Below are 20,317 nucleotides of genomic sequence, written 5' to 3'. Positions count from 1 at the left end.
CGCCCGTCATCATAATGACCCCCTTAGAATTAACACTTGGTAAGTATATAATACATGCACATGTACTATTTTTTAGCTTTTAAAAAACCACAATGTTAGTACTTGACTTTATTAAAATTTATAAATGTATTTTCACTGAATGTTTTCTATTTTTAATTAAATAAACGTAGCTTTTTTATAATAAAAGATAGCACCCTACCAAATGTGTAACCAAAATACACATATAATCATTCCCTAAAATATTCTTCACTTTCTTTCAACAGACCAGTAAAATCTACAAAAGCATCAAGCAAAAAACCCATCTACTTTCAAAATCTACAATTTTACTATTGGTAAGTACCTAAAAATTGTACATAAATAAATATGTACTCTTTTAAAGTTAATACTTTTCCTAATAATATTTAATACACCCTTTCTAGATTTAAGAAAACAACAATGACGGAAGAAGCAAGATTTGTTACATCTCAGAAAGGAAAACTTTTGTTGTGCTATATGGGGTATACTTATATTCAAGAAAAACAAATAGACCTTAAAGTTAACTGGAAATGTACTAAGTATTATTCTAACAAAGCTATGGGCGTGCAACAACCACAGAAACAAGTGTTATTAATACTACTGAACATAACCATCCACCTAACCACTCAGAAATAGAGGTTAGATCTACTCTAGACAATATTACAGAATTAAGCAAAACCTCTGACCTACCAACTAGTGTAATACTTAAAGAATTAATACCTAGAGTACCTAGAGAGGCAAGAGGTCAGTTACCAACAATAGCTGCTATAAAAAGAACCATAGCTAGTACCAAAAAATCCAGTAGACCAACAATACCAATACCTAAAACTTTTGAAGAGATCATAATTCCACCTGAGCTTACCATAACACATAATGATGAACCTTTTATCTTCTACGATAACAACAACAAAGATAAAAGGATAATAATGTTTGCTACAAACAACAACCTAAATTAAAAGAAAGTCAAACATGGATGAAGGATGGCACTTTTACCATATGCCATAAACCATTCTATCAATTATATACCATACATGGGCAATACCATAATACCTGTATTCCATTCATCTATTGTTTATTACCAAACAAACAAACATCTACTTACACAGAAATATTAAACAAAATAAAAGAAGAGACATCAGACTTCTTTCCCCTAAAAATTATAATTGACTTCGAACAAGCAATGATTAATTCCATCCTTTTTTTTTTAAATGTCTTTTTTTTGTGTCCTCATAACCATCATATAGACAAAGTACCAAAAGGAATTTACAAAAACAGCTGTCTCAGTTTATTTCATAAACCGGAGGGGACACGATTCTTGTGGGGGCCATTTATCCCACAGCTGTCAACTGCATTCCAGGTAGGCACAAAATCAACGATTTACCGATCTACAGCAAACCATTGGTGTAATTTAGCAGCCAGATGGGGCCGGGCAAGAACCGGTTAACGGCTGTTCCATAGGTACAAAATATTTAAGTACCATAGGAGATCAATCATAGGACCCGGGAAAAAAAAAAAAGAAAAACCCGGATAAATCAATGAAGCCAAGAAAGTAGATACCAAAACGCCCTTTTACTGCGATTGCCAGATCTAGCCAGATCCATGCGGGAGGTCTGCAAGACTGAAGATTGCCAATCCCTAAATGTAGGGGGTGAAGAGTCTTTCCATTTTCTGCATATCTCCCTTCTTGCAAGCAGGATAGCATAGAATACTAGAAACTTGGCTGGATTTTGTAGACCTTCTAATACCCCAAATATCACTAGGGGCAGATCTATGATAACAGGACTTCCCTGTGATTCTGTGAGGTAGTTACAGATTTCCTCCCAAAATGTGGTTAATAGTGGGCATTCAAAAAACATATGTGTGTCTGATGCAGCAATCAACCCACATCTAGCACAAGACACTAACTCTCCTCCTACGAATTTAGATAACCTAAGAGGGGAATAATATGCCCTATGGAGGGTAAAGATATGATTTCTGCGAAGCCAAGATGGTTTAACAATCGTCCACAAAAGTTAAAAAGAAGTTATCCAAAGGTTTTGTAAGTTTTGGTCCATCAAAACTGAGCCCCATATTGACTCCGGCAGAATAAAGTCCCCATCCGACTCCTCCAGAATAAAGTTATACCATTTAGATACTTCTTTTTTTACTGGTCCACAGACTACTAAATCAGAAACAAATTGACTATGCCCTCCAAGTTTAAATTTATTCCTATTAGCGGGAGAGGTTTTATAGGCCACTGTCCAACTATGAATCTGTAGATATTTAAATCGTGAAAGGTTGGGGCCAACCTTAGCCTGCAGATGTTCCCATGAAAGTAAATCCCCCTCGAAAAAGAGGTCACCCCAAACTTCAAGGCCTGCCTCTCTCAAAGGGATAGCTAGAGTATCATCAGGCCAGGCAGGATTTTCAGGCAGCCCCCACAACGGAGTTTTTTCACAGAAGTAATTTAGTTTAATGAATTTCATGACTTCAGCCCAAGTTTTAGCAAGACCTTGTAAAATCTTCAATTTCATTTTTTTAAAGAACTTAGGATTACCAAACTTAAAAAGAAAAACAGAACGATTAATTCTTTCCCCATCCAGCATAGCTGCTTACATAAGGCCTACCCCAGAACCTAAAGGACCCTTCAGCAACATTCGAGAATGGGATAATTGAAAGGCCCACGCATAAATTTTTAGATCTGGTGCCGCTAAACTACCCTTGTCACGTCGCCGTCTTAGTTTTTTCCAAGCGATACGTGGAAGATGGTTATTCCAGATAAAGGTTGAGATGTTGGATTGGAATTTAGTTAAGATAGTTTGATCAAAGTATAAAGGAATGGTATTAAATAAAAAAGAAATTTTAGGAAGAATAGACATTTTTATAAGATTAGCTCTACCAAGTAATGAGAGGGGCAAATGCGACCATGATTGAAGAAGCTTGCGACAATCTTTAAGAACTGAAGATAGATTTACTTGGACAAGTTTATTAATGTCCTTAACTATCGTCAAGCCTAGATATCGTAGTGAAATGCCTGCTTACAACTCGGTTACAGCATTCTCATTGTTCCATACAAGCATTTCAGTCTTCGCGGCGTTAATCTCATAACCCGAAATTTGTCCGAAAGGGTAAGCCAGTTTCAAGATTGCCGGAAGAGCAGTGGTGACCTCTGATGTTAATATAACCACATTGTCGGCATATAATGCTACCTTTCTCATCCAACCTTGATAGTAAAAAGGTTTAATGGTGACCTCCTCCCTTAGATGTTGCGCAAAAGGCTCAATGTAAAAATCAAAAAGCAAGGGAGAGAGCGGGCATCCCTGTCGGGTGCCCCTAGAGATGGAGAAGGGGCTCGACAGGTCACCATTAACGAGGAGGCAGGCAGATGGATTACTATACAAGAGGCCTATCACCCTACGGAACCTTTCAACGACACCAAACTTGGTCAAGGCCTCCGACAGGTATCCCCAATTAACCCTGTCGAAAGCCTTGGTTGCGTCTAGTGTAAGGGCGGCCAATGGTAGGTTATTAGTTGTTGCCATATCTATGGCACCAATCAAATCATAGGTCAGTTCGTAAAGTTGTCTCCCTTTCAGAAACCCCTTTTGATCCGAGTGAAGGACAGAAGGCGCAATAGAGGCCAATCTGATGGATAAAACTGTGGTAAAGATTTTATAATCTACATTTAAAATGGAAATTGGCCTATAAGAGCCACAGGCCTCCTTAGGGTTACCAGGTTTTAAGATAAGGGTAATGGAGGCATTATCCCATGATGTCGGAGGGGATACTCCTTCTACAGGGATTTGATTAAACAAAATGGTGAGGAAGGGAACAATTTCTGATTCCAGGATTCTATATAACTCGGCTGGCAGCCCATCCGGTCCGGATGCCTTTCCTTTCTTACCCTTCCTAATAGCTGATCTCACCTCTTCCTCTGTGATGGGATTATCCAAATGTTGTGATTGCTCCAGAGAAAAAAAGGGTAAAGTGATGTTACTCATCCAACTCTTAATGGCCTCAGCTGTAATAACCTTATCTTCTTGATATATCTCTTGGAAGAATTCCCTAAAAGCTCTCCTGATTTCATCATCTGAGGTGAAGTTGTTATTTCCTACTTTTATGGATGCTATATTGTTCCGGACCTGATCTACTTTGGTCTTCCAAGCCAGTAATTTACCAGCACCTTCACTGTATTCAAAATGGGCCAACTTACTGGCTTCCCATCTCTGTTGAACTCTCAGATTTAACGTTGACGCAAGGTTTCCTTTTAAGATCAGCATTTGATTGTGAAGAGGGTCTAACATAGACCCTGAGGCTGTGCTGTTAATATCAATATCATGTTGAACACAAGCCATTTCTGCTTAAATAAAGAAAATTTTATCATTGTAATTCTTCCTACGATAGGCAACTTTAGCAGTTATAAGCCCTCTTAAGGTAGCCTTAAAAGAGTCCCAGATAATTCTATTTGAAGCTGAACCATTATTTGATAGAAAAAAGTTCTGAGTCTCCAACTTGAGATATGAGATATCCTCATCATTGGTGAGGAGAGAGCGATCAAAGGACCATGTACTCGAAGGTTTCTTAGTACGGAGACCTAATTCCAATTTAATCGCCGAATCCACACACATCCATACAAGGATGTTACTTCCATTTTAACCAATGTCTATGGAGACATTTGCAAAAATCTAGACTTAGTGTTGAGTATGCAACCAATATTACCTTTACATACCAAATAAAACACCTAATAGCCTTAGCATACGTACCAATCACAGATGTGGCTGATCACTATAACATTTTAATTGAAAGTCCTTTCTATACACAAAATGAACAAAAACTGGCTCCACTTTTGGATTATTTTGAGGACACCTGGGTGGGAAGACTACACAGGTCAGGCCACAGACGCCAACCTAAATTCCTAATCCCTTGGTGGAATGTATATTAGCCAAAACACTAAACTAAAAACACTAACCATATAAAATGTTCAAAATCCTAAAAAATCATGAAATATAACACCACCTATCCCCATAAAAAATTATAAGATATTTATTTTGCCTAATATATTTAAATAATTTTTAATATGTAGACAAAATAAATATCAAACAAAAAAAAAATATGTTTAATAATAACACATTTCCCAACCCACAAAAATATTATAATAAAATCACTTACCTTTGACAAGAACGTAATAGGCAAATCCAATTATCCATACCAATCCATGTAGTAATAAATCCACAGCATAAAAAAATGGCCCAATAAAATGAAAAAATACAACTGTGGTAAATCCATCCAACATCCAAATAAATCGACAATTCCAAATCCATCAAAAACCCGAAAATGGCTTAAAAATTTAAAAAACGCTCCAGGAAACCCGAAAAATAAAGGAAGTGTAAAATACATCTCAGTTAAACAACTGAAACAAACTTCCTTTTAAAAAAAAAACGTTACAACTCGGAAACGGAAAAGGCTGTATCCAAAAACCTAGAATAGAAAAATTAACATTCCCACCCACAAAAAACTTAAAACGATACATGATTAATAACCATAACATACATATTTTTAACCAAAACTCAATAAAATGCCACAAACACAATAACTCCAAGGCCGTGAAATGACAAAACGCTAAGAAAACGGGAAAACGTACATAAACAACTACATACTACCTAAATTCTAATATAATAGTCCACAAATACTAAATAACAAACTACTACCTTCAAAACTTACTTAAAATAGTTAAAATATAATGAAAACCACTCTTACCTGCTCAGACGTGAAGTAGCTTCCAACCGCGAGCTTCAATCTTCAAAAATGACCCAAAAAGACAATGAGCGGTTACAAAATAAAAGACCCAAATAATAGTATAATCAAAAAAATAGTGAAATAAATGTGTAAAAAATTATTTTACTAGTAAAAAATTTGTAAAACTGTTATAAATTGTTTTGCAACATTTATACGATTTATTTATCTTTGTTCCATAACTATTTTATTCTAATCATATTTTAAATTTTTATAACATTAAATATTATTACTTTTTAATCTTTAACGTTATAATTATGAAAACATGTTTTGTTATAAATTGTGAAACTAAATGTATACTTTTTCTGTATTTATTTTACTTTTTTTACAAATATTTTTAATTTATTATTATTAATACTATATAATTAATAATAACAAATTAAATATATTTAACTGATATTATAATTTAAAAATGTTATTATAAAAATGTTTATTGTATGATGTTAAAATTATTGAGTATCAATGTTGCAATGTAAAAATATATAAACCTGTATAACATAATTTGTACAGCACATTAATATGTTAAAAATTCAATTACATTTAATTGAAGAAGAATGTATAAATATTTTCATTTATCTCTAAATGTATGTACTCTATTATTGTTATCTTCAATCTATTTTCATGTACTATATTATTTTGATATGCAAAAAATGTACTGTACTGAACAACTATCAAAAAATTTATATTTGTATTTTACATTGTACTTATATTTATTTGTTTAAATATTATACATGCATTATTAAAACATTTTTAATTTAATTTGTGTACTATATGAACAAATAAAGAAATTTTATTTTCAAAAAACTGAGTGATGTTTGTCTACTACCTATTATAAAATCATGACTAACACTATATAAAAATTATTTATTAAAAACATCATATATATAAATATTATAAATTCAATAGCCTTAGCATACGTACCAATCACAGATGTGGCTGATCACTATAACATTTTAATTGAAAGTCCTTTCTATACACAAAATGAACAAAAACTAGCTCCACTTTTGGATTATTTTGAGGACACCTGGGTGGGAAGACTACACAGGTCAGGCCACAGACGCCAACCTAAATTCCTAATCCCTTGGTGGAATGTATATCTACCAAACCTAAACAAAGAAGCCAAAACAAACAACGCAGTTGAAGGTTGGCATAATGCCTTCCTATCTTCAACTGGCCGAACAACTCCCACACTACACAAACTCCTAACAGCAATCCAAAAAGAACAAAGTTTTCAAGAATTAAGAATGGAGCAATCTGTCTTACAATTTAAACCCAAAATATCAAGACAAACTGCCCAAATGTACCAATATTTACAACAACAAGTACAACTTCACCCTACAACAAGAGGACTAGAATACTTGAAAATGATAGCCAAAACACTAAACTAAAAACACTAACCATATAAAATGTTCAAAATCCTAAAAAATCATGAAATATAACACCACACATCCCCATAAAAAATTATAAGATATTTATTTTGCCTAATATATTTAAATAATTTTTAGTATGTAGACAAAATAAATATCAAACTAAAAAAAATATGTTTAATAATAACACATTTCCCAACCCACAAAAATATGATAATAAAATCACTTACCTTTGACAAGAACGTAATAGGCAAATCCAATTATCCATACCAATCCATGTAGTAATAAATCCACAGCATAAAAAAATGGCCCAATAAAATGAAAAAATACAACTGTGGTAAATCCATCCAACATCCAAATAAATCGATAATTCGAAATCCATCAAAAACCCGAAAATGGCTTAAAAATTTAAAAAACGCTCCAGGAAACACGAAAAATAAAGGAAGTGTAAAATACATCTCAGTTAAACAACTGAAACAAACTTCCTTTTAAAAAAAAAAATTTTACAACTCGGAAACGGAAAAGGCTTTATCCAAAAACCTAGAATAGAAAAATGAACATTCCCACCCACAAAAAAATTAAAACGATACATGATTAATAACCATAACATACATATTTTTAACCAAAACTTAATAAAATGCCACAAACACAATAACTCCAAGGCCGTGAAATGACAAAACGCTAAGAAAACGGGAAAACGTACATAAACAACTACATACTACCTAAATTCTAATATAATAGTCCACAAATACTAAATGACAAACTACTACCTTCAAAACTTACTTAAAATAGTTAAAATATAATGAAAACCACTCTTACCTGCTCAGACGTGAAGTAGCTTCCAACCGCGAGCTTCAATCTTCAAAAATGACCCAAAAAGACAATGAGTGGTTACAAAATAAAAGACCCAAATAATAGTATAATCAAAAAAATAGTGAAATAAATGTGTAAAAAATGTATTTTACTAGTAAAAAATTTGTAAAACTGTTATAAATTGTTTTGCAACATTTATACAATTTATTTCTCTTTGTTCCATAACTATTTTATTATAATCATATTTTTAATTTGTATAACATTAAATATTATTACTTTTTAATCTTTAACGTTATAATTATGAAAACATGTTTTGTTATAAATTGTGAAACTTAATGTATACTTTTTCTGTATTTATTTTACTTTTTTTACAAATATTTTTAATTTATTATTATTAATACTATATAATTAATAATAACAAAGTAAATATATTTAACTGATATAATTTAAAAATGTTATTATAAAAATGTTTATTGTATGATGTTAAAATTATTGAGTATCAATGTTGCAATGTAAAAATATATAAACCTGTATAACATAATTTGTACAGCACATTAATATGTTAAAAATTCAATTACATTTCATTGAAGAAGAATGTATGAATATTTTCATTTATCTCTAAATGTATGTACTCTATTATTGTTATCTTCAATCTATTTTCATGTACTATATTATTTTGATATACAAAAAATGTACTGTACTGAACAACTATCAAAAAATGTATATTTGTATTATACATTGTACTTATATTTATTTGTTTAAATATTATACATGCATTATTAAAACATTTTTAATTTAATTTGTGTACTATATGAACAAATAAAGAAATTTTATTTTCAAAAAACTGATTGATGTTTGTCTACTACCTATTATAAAATCATGACTAACACTATATAAAAATTATTTATTAAAAACATCATATATATAAATATTATAAATTCAAAGAAATAAAGTAAAAAATGTAAATCCTTTTAATATTCACATTTAAATCTAAATGTAAATTATGTACATACTACAAACTTAACCTATTTACTTTACTATTCCAATTCTAATTTACATTTAATTAGGGTAGATTCTGGTCTCTGAACCTATTTAATTTACTATTCCAACTCCAATCTACATTTAATTACAGTAGGTACTGGACACTGAACCTATTTAATTTACTACTCCAACTCCAATCTATATTTAATTAGGGTAGGTGCTGGACACTGAACCTATTTAATTTACTATTCCAACTCCAATCTACATTTAATTAGAGTATGTGCTGGACACTAAACTTATTTAATTTACTATTCCAACTCCAATCTACATTTAATTAGGGTAGATGCTGGACACTAAACCTATGTAATTGACTATTCCAACTCCAATCTACATTTAATTAGGGTAGGTGCTGGACACTGAACCTATTTAATTTACTATTCCAACTCCAATCTACATTGAATTAGGGTAGGTGCTGGACACTGAACCTATTTAATTTACTATTCCAACTCCAATCTACATTTAATTAGGGAAAGGTGCTGGACACTGAACCTATTTAATTTACTATTCCAACTCCAATCTACATTTAATTAGAGTAGGTGCTGGACACTTAACCTTTTTAATTTACTATTCCAACTCCAATCTACATTTAATTACAGTAGGTGCTGGACACTGAACCTATTTAATTTACTATTCCAACTCCAATCTACATTTAATTAGCGTAGGTGCTGGACACTGAACCTATTTAATTTACTATTCCAACTCCAATCTACATTTAATTAGGGTAGGTGCTGGACACTGAACCTATTTATTTTACTATTCCAACTCCATTCTACATTTAATTAGGGTAGATGCTGGACACTAAACCTATTTAATTGACTATTCCAACTCCATTCTACATTTAATTAGGGTAGGTGCTGGACACTGAACCTATTTAATTTACTATTCCAACTCCAATCTACATTGAATTAGGGTAGGTGCTGGACACTGAACCTATTTAATTTACTATTCAAACTCCAATCTACATTTAATTAGGGTGGGTGCTGGACACTGAACCTATTTAGTTTACTATTCCAACTCCAATCTACATTTAATTAGAGTAGGTGCTGGACACTGAACCTATTTAATTTACTATTCCAACTCCAATCTACATTTAATTAGGGTAGGTGCTGGACACTGAACCTATTTAATTTACTATTCCAACTCCAATCTACATTTAATTAGGGTAGGTGCTGGACACTGAACCTATTTATATTACTATTCCAACTCCAATCTACATTTAATTAGGGTAGGTGCTGGACACTGAACCTATTCATTTTACTATTCCAACTCCAATCTACATTTAATTAGGGTAGATGCTGGACACTAAACCTAGTTAATTGACTATTCCAACTCCAATCTACATTTAATTAGGGTAGGTGCTGGACACTGAACCTATTTAATTTACTATTCCAACTCCAATCTACATTGAATTAGGGTAGGTGCTGGACACTGAACCTATTTAATTTACTATTCCAACTCCAATCTACATTTAATTAGGGTAGGTGCTGGACACTGAACCTATTTAATTTACTATTCCAACTCCAATCTACATTTAATTAGAGTAGGTGCTGGACACTTAACCTTTTTAATTTACTATTCCAACTCCAATCTACATTTAATTACAGTAGGTGCTGGACACTAAATCTATTTAATTTACTATTCCAACTCCAATCTACATGTAATTAGGGTAGGTGCTGAACACTGAACCTATTTAATTTACTATTCCAACTGCAATCTACATTTAATTAGGGTAGGTGCTGGACACTGAACAGATTTATTTTACTATTCGAACTCCAATCTACATTTAATTAGGGTAGGTGCTGGACACTGAACCTATTTAATGTACTATTCCAACTCCAATATACATTTAATTAGGGTAGGTGCTGGACACTGAACCTATTTAATTTACTATTCCAACTCCAATCTACATTTAATTAGGGTAGGTGCTGGACACTGAACCTATTTAATTTACTATTCCAACTCCAATCTACATTTAATTAAGGTAGGTGCTGGACACTGAACCTATTAAATTTACTATTTCAAATTCAATCTACATTTAATTAGAGTAGGTGCTAGACACTGAACCTATTTAATTTACTATTCCAACTCCAATCTACATTTAATTAGGATAGGTGCGGGACACTGAACCTATTTAATTTACTATTCCAAATTCAATCTACATTTAATTAGGGTAGGTGCTGGACACTGAACCTATTTAATTTACTATGCCAACTCCAATCTACATTGAATTAGGGTAGGTGCTGGACACTGAACCTATTTAATTGACTATTCCAACTCCAATCTACATTTAATTAGAGTATGTGCTGGACACTAAACCTATTTAATTTACTATTCCAACTCCAATCTACATTTAATTAGAGTATGTGCTGGACACTAAACCTATTTAATTTACTATTCCAACTCCAATCTACATTTAATTAGGGTAGGTGCTGGACACTGAACCTATTAAATTTACTATTCCAAATGCAATTAATTAGAGTAGGTGCTAGACACTGAACCTATTTAATTTACTATTCCAACTCCAATCTACATTTAATTAGGATAGGTGCGGGACACTGAACCTATTTAATTTACTATTCCAACTCCAATCTACATTTAATTAGGGTAGGTGCTGTACACTGAACCTATTTAATTTACTATGCCAACTCCAATCTACATTGAATTAGGGTACGTGCTGGACACTGAACCTATTTAATTGACTATTCCAACGCCAATCTACATTTAATTAGAGTATGTGCTGGACACTAAACCTATTTAATTTACTATTCCAACTCCAAACTACATTTAATTAGGGTAGATCCTGGAAACTAAACCTATGTAATTGACTACTCCAACTCCAATCTACATTTAATTAGGGTAGGTGCTGGACACTGAACCTATTTAATTTACTATTCCAACTCCAATCTACATTGAATTAGGGTAGGTGCTGAACACTGAACCTATTTAATTTACTATTCCAACTCCAATCTACATTTAATTAGGGTAGGTGCTGGACACTGAACCTATTTAATTTATTTACTATTCCAACTCCAATCTACAGTTAATTAGAGTAGGTGCTGTACACTTAACCTTTTTTAATTTACTATTCCAACTCCAATCTACATTTAATTACAGTAGGTGCTGGACACTGAACCTATTTAATTTACTATTCTAACTCCAATCTACATTTAATTAGCGTAGGTGCTGGACACTGAACCTATTTATTTTACTATTCCAACTCCAATCTACATTTAATTAAGGTAGATGCTGGACACTAAACCTATTTAATTGACTATTCCAACTCCAATCTACATTGAATTAGGGTAGGTGCTGGACACTGAACCTATTTAATTTAAAATTCCAACTCCAATCTACATCTAACTAGGGTAGGTGCTGGACACTGATTCTATTTAATTTACTATTCCAACTCCAATCTACATTTAATTAGAGTAGGTGCTGGACACTTAACCTTTTTAATTTACTATTCCAACTCCAATCTTCATTTAATTACAGTAGGTGCTGGACACTGAACCTATTTAATTTACTATTCCAACTCCAATCTACTTTTAATTAGGGTAGGTGCTGGACACTGAACTTATTTAATTTACTATTCCAACTCCAATCTACATTTAATTAGGGTAGGTGCTGGACACTGAACCTATTTATTTTACTATTCCGACTCCAATCTACATTTAATTAGGGTAGGTGCTGGACACTGAACCTATTTATTTTACTATTCCAACACCAATCTACATTTATTTAGGGTAGATGCTGGACACTAAACCTATTTAATTGACTATTCCAACTCCAATCTACATTTAATTAGGGTAGGTTCTGGACACTGAACCTATTTAATTTACTATTCCAACTTCAATCTACATTGAATTAGGGTAGGTGCTGGACACTGTACCTATTTAATTTACTATTCCAACTCCAATCTACATTTAATTAGGGTAGGTGCTGGACACTGAACCTATTTAATTTACTATTCCAACTCCAATCTACATTTATTTAGAGTAGGTGCTGGACACTTAACCTTTTTAATTTACTATTCCAACTCCAATCTACATTTAATTACAGTAGGTGCTGGACACTGAACCTATTTAATTTACTATTCCAACTCCAATCTACATGTAATTAGGGTAAGTGCTGGACACTGAACCTATTTAATTTACTATTCCAACTCCAATCTACATTTAATTAGAGTAGGTGCTGGACACTGAACCTATAAAATTTACTATTCCAAATTCAATCTACATTTACTTAGAGTAGGTGCTGGACACTGAACCTATTTAATTTACTATTCCAACTCCAATCTACATTTAATTAGGGTAGGTGCTGGACACTGCACCTATTAAATTTACTATTCCAACTCCAATCTACATTTAATTAGGGTAGGTGATGGACACTGAACCTATTTAATTTACTTTTCTAACTCCAATCTACATTTAATTAAGGTAGGTGCTGGACACTGATCCTATTAAATTTACTATTCCAAATTCAATCTACATTTAATTAGAGTAGGTGCTAGACACTGAACCTATTTAATTTACTATTCCAACTCCAATCTACATTTAATTAGGATAGGTGCGGGACACTGAACCTATTTAATTTACTATTCCAAATTCAATCTACATTTAATTAGTGTAGGTGCTGTACACTGAACCTATTTTATTTACTATTCCAACTCCAATCTACATTTAATTAGGGTAGGTGCTGAACACTGAACCTATTTAATTTACTATTCCAACTCCAATCTACATTTAATTAGGGTAGGTGCTGGACACTAAACCTATTTAATTTACTATTCCAACTCCAATCTACATTTAATTAGGGTAGGTGCTGGACACTGAACCTATTAAATTTACTATTCCAAATTCAATTAATTAGAGTAGGTGCTAGACACTGAACCTATTTAATTTACTATTCCAACTCCAATCTACATTTAATTAGGATAGGTGCGGGACACTGAACCTATTTAATTTACTATTCCAAATTCAATCTACATTTAATTAGGGTAGGTGCTGGACACTGAACCTATTTAATTTACTATGCCAACTCCAATCTACATTGAATTAGGGTAGGTGCTGGACACTGAACCTATTTAATTGACTATTCCAACTCCAATCTACATTTAATTAGAGTATGTGCTGGACACTAAACCTATTTAATTTACTATTCCAACTCCAATCTACATTTAATTAGGGTAGATGCTGGACACTAAACCGATGTACTTGACTGTTCCAACTCCAATCTACATTTAATTAGGGTAGGTGCTGGACACTGAACCTATTAAATTTACTATTCCAAATGCAATTAATTAGAGTAGGTGCTAGACACTGAACCTATTTAATTTACTATTCCAACTCCAATCTACATTTAATTAGGATAGGTGCGGGACACTGAACCTATTTAATTTACTATTCCAACTCCAATCTACATTTAATTAGGGTAGGTGCTGTACACTGAACCTATTTAATTTACTATGCCAACTCCAATCTACATTGAATTAGGGTAGGTGCTGGACACTGAACCTATTTAATTGACTATTCCAACGCCAATCTACATTTAATTAGAGTATGTGCTGGACACTAAACCTATTTAATTTACTATTCCAACTCCAAACTACATTTAATTAGGGTAGATCCTGGACACTAAACCTATGTAATTGACTACTCCAACTCCAATCTACATTTAATTAGGGTAGGTGCTGGACACTGAACCTATTTAATTTACTATTCCAACTCCAATCTACATTGAATTAGGGTAGGTGCTGAACACTGAACCTATTTAATTTACTATTCCAACTCCAATCTACATTTAATTAGGGTAGGTGCTGGACACTGAACCTATTTAATGTATTTACTATTCCAACTCCAATCTACATTTAATTAGAGTAGGTGCTGTACACTTAACCTTTTTTAATTTACTATTCCAACTCCAATCTACATTTAATTACAGTAGGTGCTGGACACTGAACCTATTTAATTTACTATTCTAACTCCAATCTACATTTAATTAGCGTAGGTGCTGGACACTGAACCTATTTATTTTACTATTCCAACTCCAATCTACATTTAATTAAGGTAGATGCTGGACACTAAACCTATTTAATTGACTATTCCAACTCCAATCTACATTGAATTAGGGTAGGTGCTGGACACTGAACCTATTTAATTTAAAATTCCAACTCCAATCTACATCTAACTAGGGTAGGTGCTGGACACTGATTCTATTTAATTTACTATTCCAACTCCAATCTACATTTAATTAGAGTAGGTGCTGGACACTTAACCTTTTTAATTTACTATTCCAACTCCAATCTTCATTTAATTACAGTAGGTGCTGGACACTGAACCTATTTAATTTACTATTCCAACTCCAATCTACTTTTAATTAGGGTAGGTGCTGGACACTGAACTTATTTAATTTACTATTCCAACTCCAATCTACATTTAATTAGGGTAGGTGCTGGACACTGAACCTATTTATTTTACTATTCCGACTCCAATCTACATTTAATTAGGGTAGGTGCTGGACACTGAACCTATTTATTTTACTATTCCAACACCAATCTACATTTATTTAGGGTAGATGCTGGACACTAAACCTATTTAATTGACTATTCCAACTCCAATCTACATTTAATTAGGGTAGGTTCTGGACACTGAACCTATTTAATTTACTATTCCAACTTCAATCTACATTGAATTAGGGTAGGTGCTGGACACTGTACCTATTTAATTTACTATTCCAACTCCAATCTACATTTAATTAGGGTAGGTGCTGGACACTGAACCTATTTAATTTACTATTCCAACTCCAATCTACATTTATTTAGAGTAGGTGCTGGACACTTAACCTTTTTAATTTACTATTCCAACTCCAATCTACATTTAATTACAGTAGGTGCTGGACACTGAACCTATTTAATTTACTATTCCAACTCCAATCTACATGTAATTAGGGTAAGTGCTGGACACTGAACCTATTTAATTTACTATTCCAACTCCAATCTACATTTAATTAGAGTAGGTGCTGGACACTGAACCTATAAAATTTACTATTCCAAATTCAATCTACATTTACTTAGAGTAGGTGCTGGACACTGAACCTATTTAATTTACTATTCCAACTCCAATCTACATTTAATTAGGGTAGGTGCTGGACACTGCACCTATTAAATTTACTATTCCAACTCCAATCTACATTTAATTAGGGTAGGTGATGGACACTGAACCTATTTAATTTACTTTTCTAACTCCAATCTACATTTAATTAAGGTAGGTGCTGGACACTGATCCTATTAAATTTACTATTCCAAATTCAATCTACATTTAATTAGAGTAGGTGCTAGACACTGAACCTATTTAATTTACTATTCCAACTCCAATCTACATTTAATTAGGATAGGTGCGGGACACTGAACCTATTTAATTTACTATTCCAAATTCAATCTACATTTAATTAGTGTAGGTGCTGTACACTGAACCTATTTTATTTACTATTCCAACTCCAATCTACATTTAATTAGGGTAGGTGCTGAACACTGAACCTATTTAATTTACTATTCCAACTCCAATCTACATTTAATTAGGGTAGGTGCTGGACACTAAACCTATTTAATTTACTATTCCAACTCCAATCTACATTTAATTAGGGTAGGTGCTGGACACTGAACCTATTAAATTTACTATTCCAAATTCAATTAATTAGAGTAGGTGCTAGACACTGAACCTATTTAATTTACTATTCCAACTCCAATCTACATTTAATTAGGATAGGTGCGGGACACTGAACCTATTTAATTTACTATTCCAAATTCAATCTACATTTAATTAGGGTAGGTGCTGGACACTGAACCTATTTAATTTACTATGCCAACTCCAATCTACATTGAATTAGGGTAGGTGCTGGACACTGAACCTATTTAATTGACTAGTCCAACGCCAATCTACATTTAATTAGAGTATGTGCTGGACACTAAACCTATTTAATTTACTATTCCAACTCCAAACTACATTTAATTAGGGTAGATCCTGGACACTAAACCTATGTAATTGACTACTCCGACTCCAATCTACATTTAATTAGGGTAGGTGCTGGACACTGAACCTATTTAATTTACTATTCCAACTCCAATCTACATTGAATTAGGGTAGGTGCTGAACACTGAACCTATTTAATTTACTATTCCAACTCCAATCTACATTTAATTAGGGTAGGTGCTGGACACTGAACCTATTTAATTTATTTACTATTCCAACTCCAATCTACATTTAATTAGAGTAGGTGCTGTACACTTAACCTTTTTTAATTTACTATTCCAACTCCAATCTATATTTAATTACAGTAGGTGCTGGACACTGAACCTATTTAATTTACTATTCCAACTCCAATCTACATTTAATTAGCGTAGGTGCTAGACACTGAACCTATTTAATTTACTATTCTAACTCCAATCTACATTTAATTAGGGTAGGTGCTGGACACTGAACCTATTTATTTTACTATTCCAACTCCAATCTACATTTAATTAGGGTAGATGCTGGACACTAAACCTATTTAATTGACTATTCCAACTCCAATCTACATTTAATTAGGGTAGGTGCTGGACACTGAACCTATTTATTTTACTATTCCAACTCCAATCTACATTGAATTAGGGTAGGTGCTGGACACTGAACCTATATAATTTAAAATTCCAACTCCAATCTACATCTAACTAGGGTAGGTGCTGGACACTGATTCTATTTAATTTACTATTCCAACTCCAATCTACATTTAATTAGAGTAGGTGCTGGACACTTAACCTTTTTAATTTACTATTCCAACTCCAATCTTCATTTAATTACAGTAGGTGCTGGACACTGAACCTATTTAATTTACTATTCCAACTCCAATCTACATTTAATTAGGGTAGGTGCTGGACACTGAACTTATTTAATTTACTATTCCAACTCCAATCTACATTTAATTAGGGTAGGTGCTGGACACTGAACCTATTTATTTTACTATTCCGACTCCAATCTACATTTAATTAGGGTAGGTGCTGGACACTGAACCTATTTATTTTACTATTCCAACACCAATCTACATTTAATTAGGGTAGATGCTGGACACTAAACCTATTTAATTGACTATTCCAACTCCAATCTACATTTAATTAGGGTAGGTCCTGGACACTGAACCTATTTAATTTACTATTCCAACTTCAATCTACATTGAATTAGGGTAGGTGCTGGACACTGTACCTATTTAATTTACTATTCCAACTCCAATCTACATTTAATTAGGGTAGGTGCTGGACACTGAACCTATTTAATTTACTATTCCAACTCCAATCGACATTCATTTAGAGTAGGTGCTGGACACTTAACCTTTTTAATTTACTATTCCAACTCCAATCTACATTTAATTACAGTAGGTGCTGGACACTGAACCTATTTAATTTACTATTCCAACTCCAATCTACATGTAATTAGGGTAAGTGCTGGACACTGAACCTATTTAATTTACTATTCCAACTGCAATCTACATTTAATTAGGGTAGGTGCTGGACACCGAACCGATTCATTTTACTATTCCAACTCCAATCTACATTTAATTAGGGTAGGTGCTGGACACTGAACCAATAACATTTACTATTCCAAATTCAATCTACATTTACTTAGAGTAGGTGCTGGACACTGAACCTATTTAATTTACTATTCCAACTCCAATCTACATTTAATTAGGGTAGGTGCTGGACACTGAACCTATTAAATTTACTATTCCAACTCCAATCTACATTTAATTAGGGTAGGTGCTGGACACTGAACTTATTTAATTTACTTTTCTAACTCCAATCTACATTTAATTAAGGTAGGTGCTGGACACTGATCCTATTAAATTTACTATTCCAAATTCAATCTACATTTAATTAGAGTAGGTGCTAGACACTGAACCTATTTAATTTACTATTCCAACTCCAATCTACATTTAATTAGGATAGGTGCGGGACACTGAACCTATTTAATTTACTATTCCAAATTCAATCTACATTTAATTAGTGTAGGTGATGTACACTGAACCTATTTAATTTACTATTCCAACTCCAATCTACATTTAATTAGGGTAGGTGCTGAACACTGAACCTATTTAATTTACTATTCCAACTCCAATCTACATTTAATTAGGGTAGGTGCTGGACACTAAACCTATTTAATTTACTATTCCAACTCCAATCTACATTTAATTAGCGTAGGTGCTGGACACTGAACCTAGTAAATTTACTATTCCAAATTCAATCTACATTTAATTAGAGTAGGTGCTGGACACTGAAACTATTTAATTTACTATTTCAACTCCAATCTACATTTAATTAGGGTAGGTTATGGACACTGAACCTATTTAATTTACTATTGCAAATACAATCTACATTTAATTAGGGTAGGTGCTGGACACTGAACCTATTTAATTTACTATTCCAAATCCAATCTACATTTAATTAGGGTAGGTGCCGGACACTGAACCTATTAAATTTACTATTCCACCTCCATTCTACATTTAATTAGAGTAGGTGCTGGACACTTAACCTATTTAATTTACTATTCCAACTCCAATCTACATTTAATTAGGGTAGGTGCTGGACAATGAACATATTTAATTTACTATTCCAACTCCAATCTACATTTAATTAGAGTATGTGCTGGACATTACACCTATTTAATTTACTATTCCAACTCCAATCTACATTTAATTAGGGTAGATGCTGGACACTAAACCTATGTAATTGACTATTCCAACTCCAATCTGCATTTAATTAGGGTAGGTGCTGGACACTGAACCTATTAAATTTACTAGTCCAACTCCAATCTACATTTAATTAGAGTAGGTGCTAGACACTGAACCTATTTAATTTACTATTCCAACTCCAATCTACATTTAATTAGGATAGGTGCGGGAAACTGAACCTATTTAATTTACTAATCCAAATTCAATCTACATTTAATTAGGGTAGGTGCTGGACACTGAACCTATTTAATGTATTTACTATTCCAACTCCAATCTACATTTAATTAGAGTAGGTGCTGTACACTTAACCTTTTTTAATTTACTATTCCAACTCCAATCTACATTTAATTACAGTAGGTGCTGGACACTGAACCTATTTAATTTACTATTCCAACTCCAATCTACATTTAATTAGCGTAGGTGCTGTACACTGAACCTATTTAATTTACTATTCTAACTCCAATCTACATTTAATTAGGGTAGGTGCTGGACACTGAACCTATTTATTTTACTATTCCAACTCCAATCTACATTTAATTAGGGTAGATGCTGGA

At 32.8% G+C, this 20,317-nt stretch overlaps 1 long non-coding RNA gene across 1 annotated transcript in view; it reads left to right on the top strand.

Moving 5' to 3' along the window:
- LOC144798742 (uncharacterized) overlaps positions 1-20,317 on the top strand; it is a 152,117-nt gene that overhangs the window by 55,354 nt on the left and 76,446 nt on the right. The gene's annotated exons all lie outside the window — the stretch shown is intronic.

The sequence above is a fragment of the Lissotriton helveticus genome, chromosome 12 (genome assembly GCF_964261635.1).
Source record: "Lissotriton helveticus chromosome 12, aLisHel1.1, whole genome shotgun sequence".
NCBI lineage: Eukaryota > Metazoa > Chordata > Amphibia > Caudata > Salamandridae > Lissotriton > Lissotriton helveticus.
This window is presented reverse-complemented; position numbering and strand designations above follow the sequence as displayed.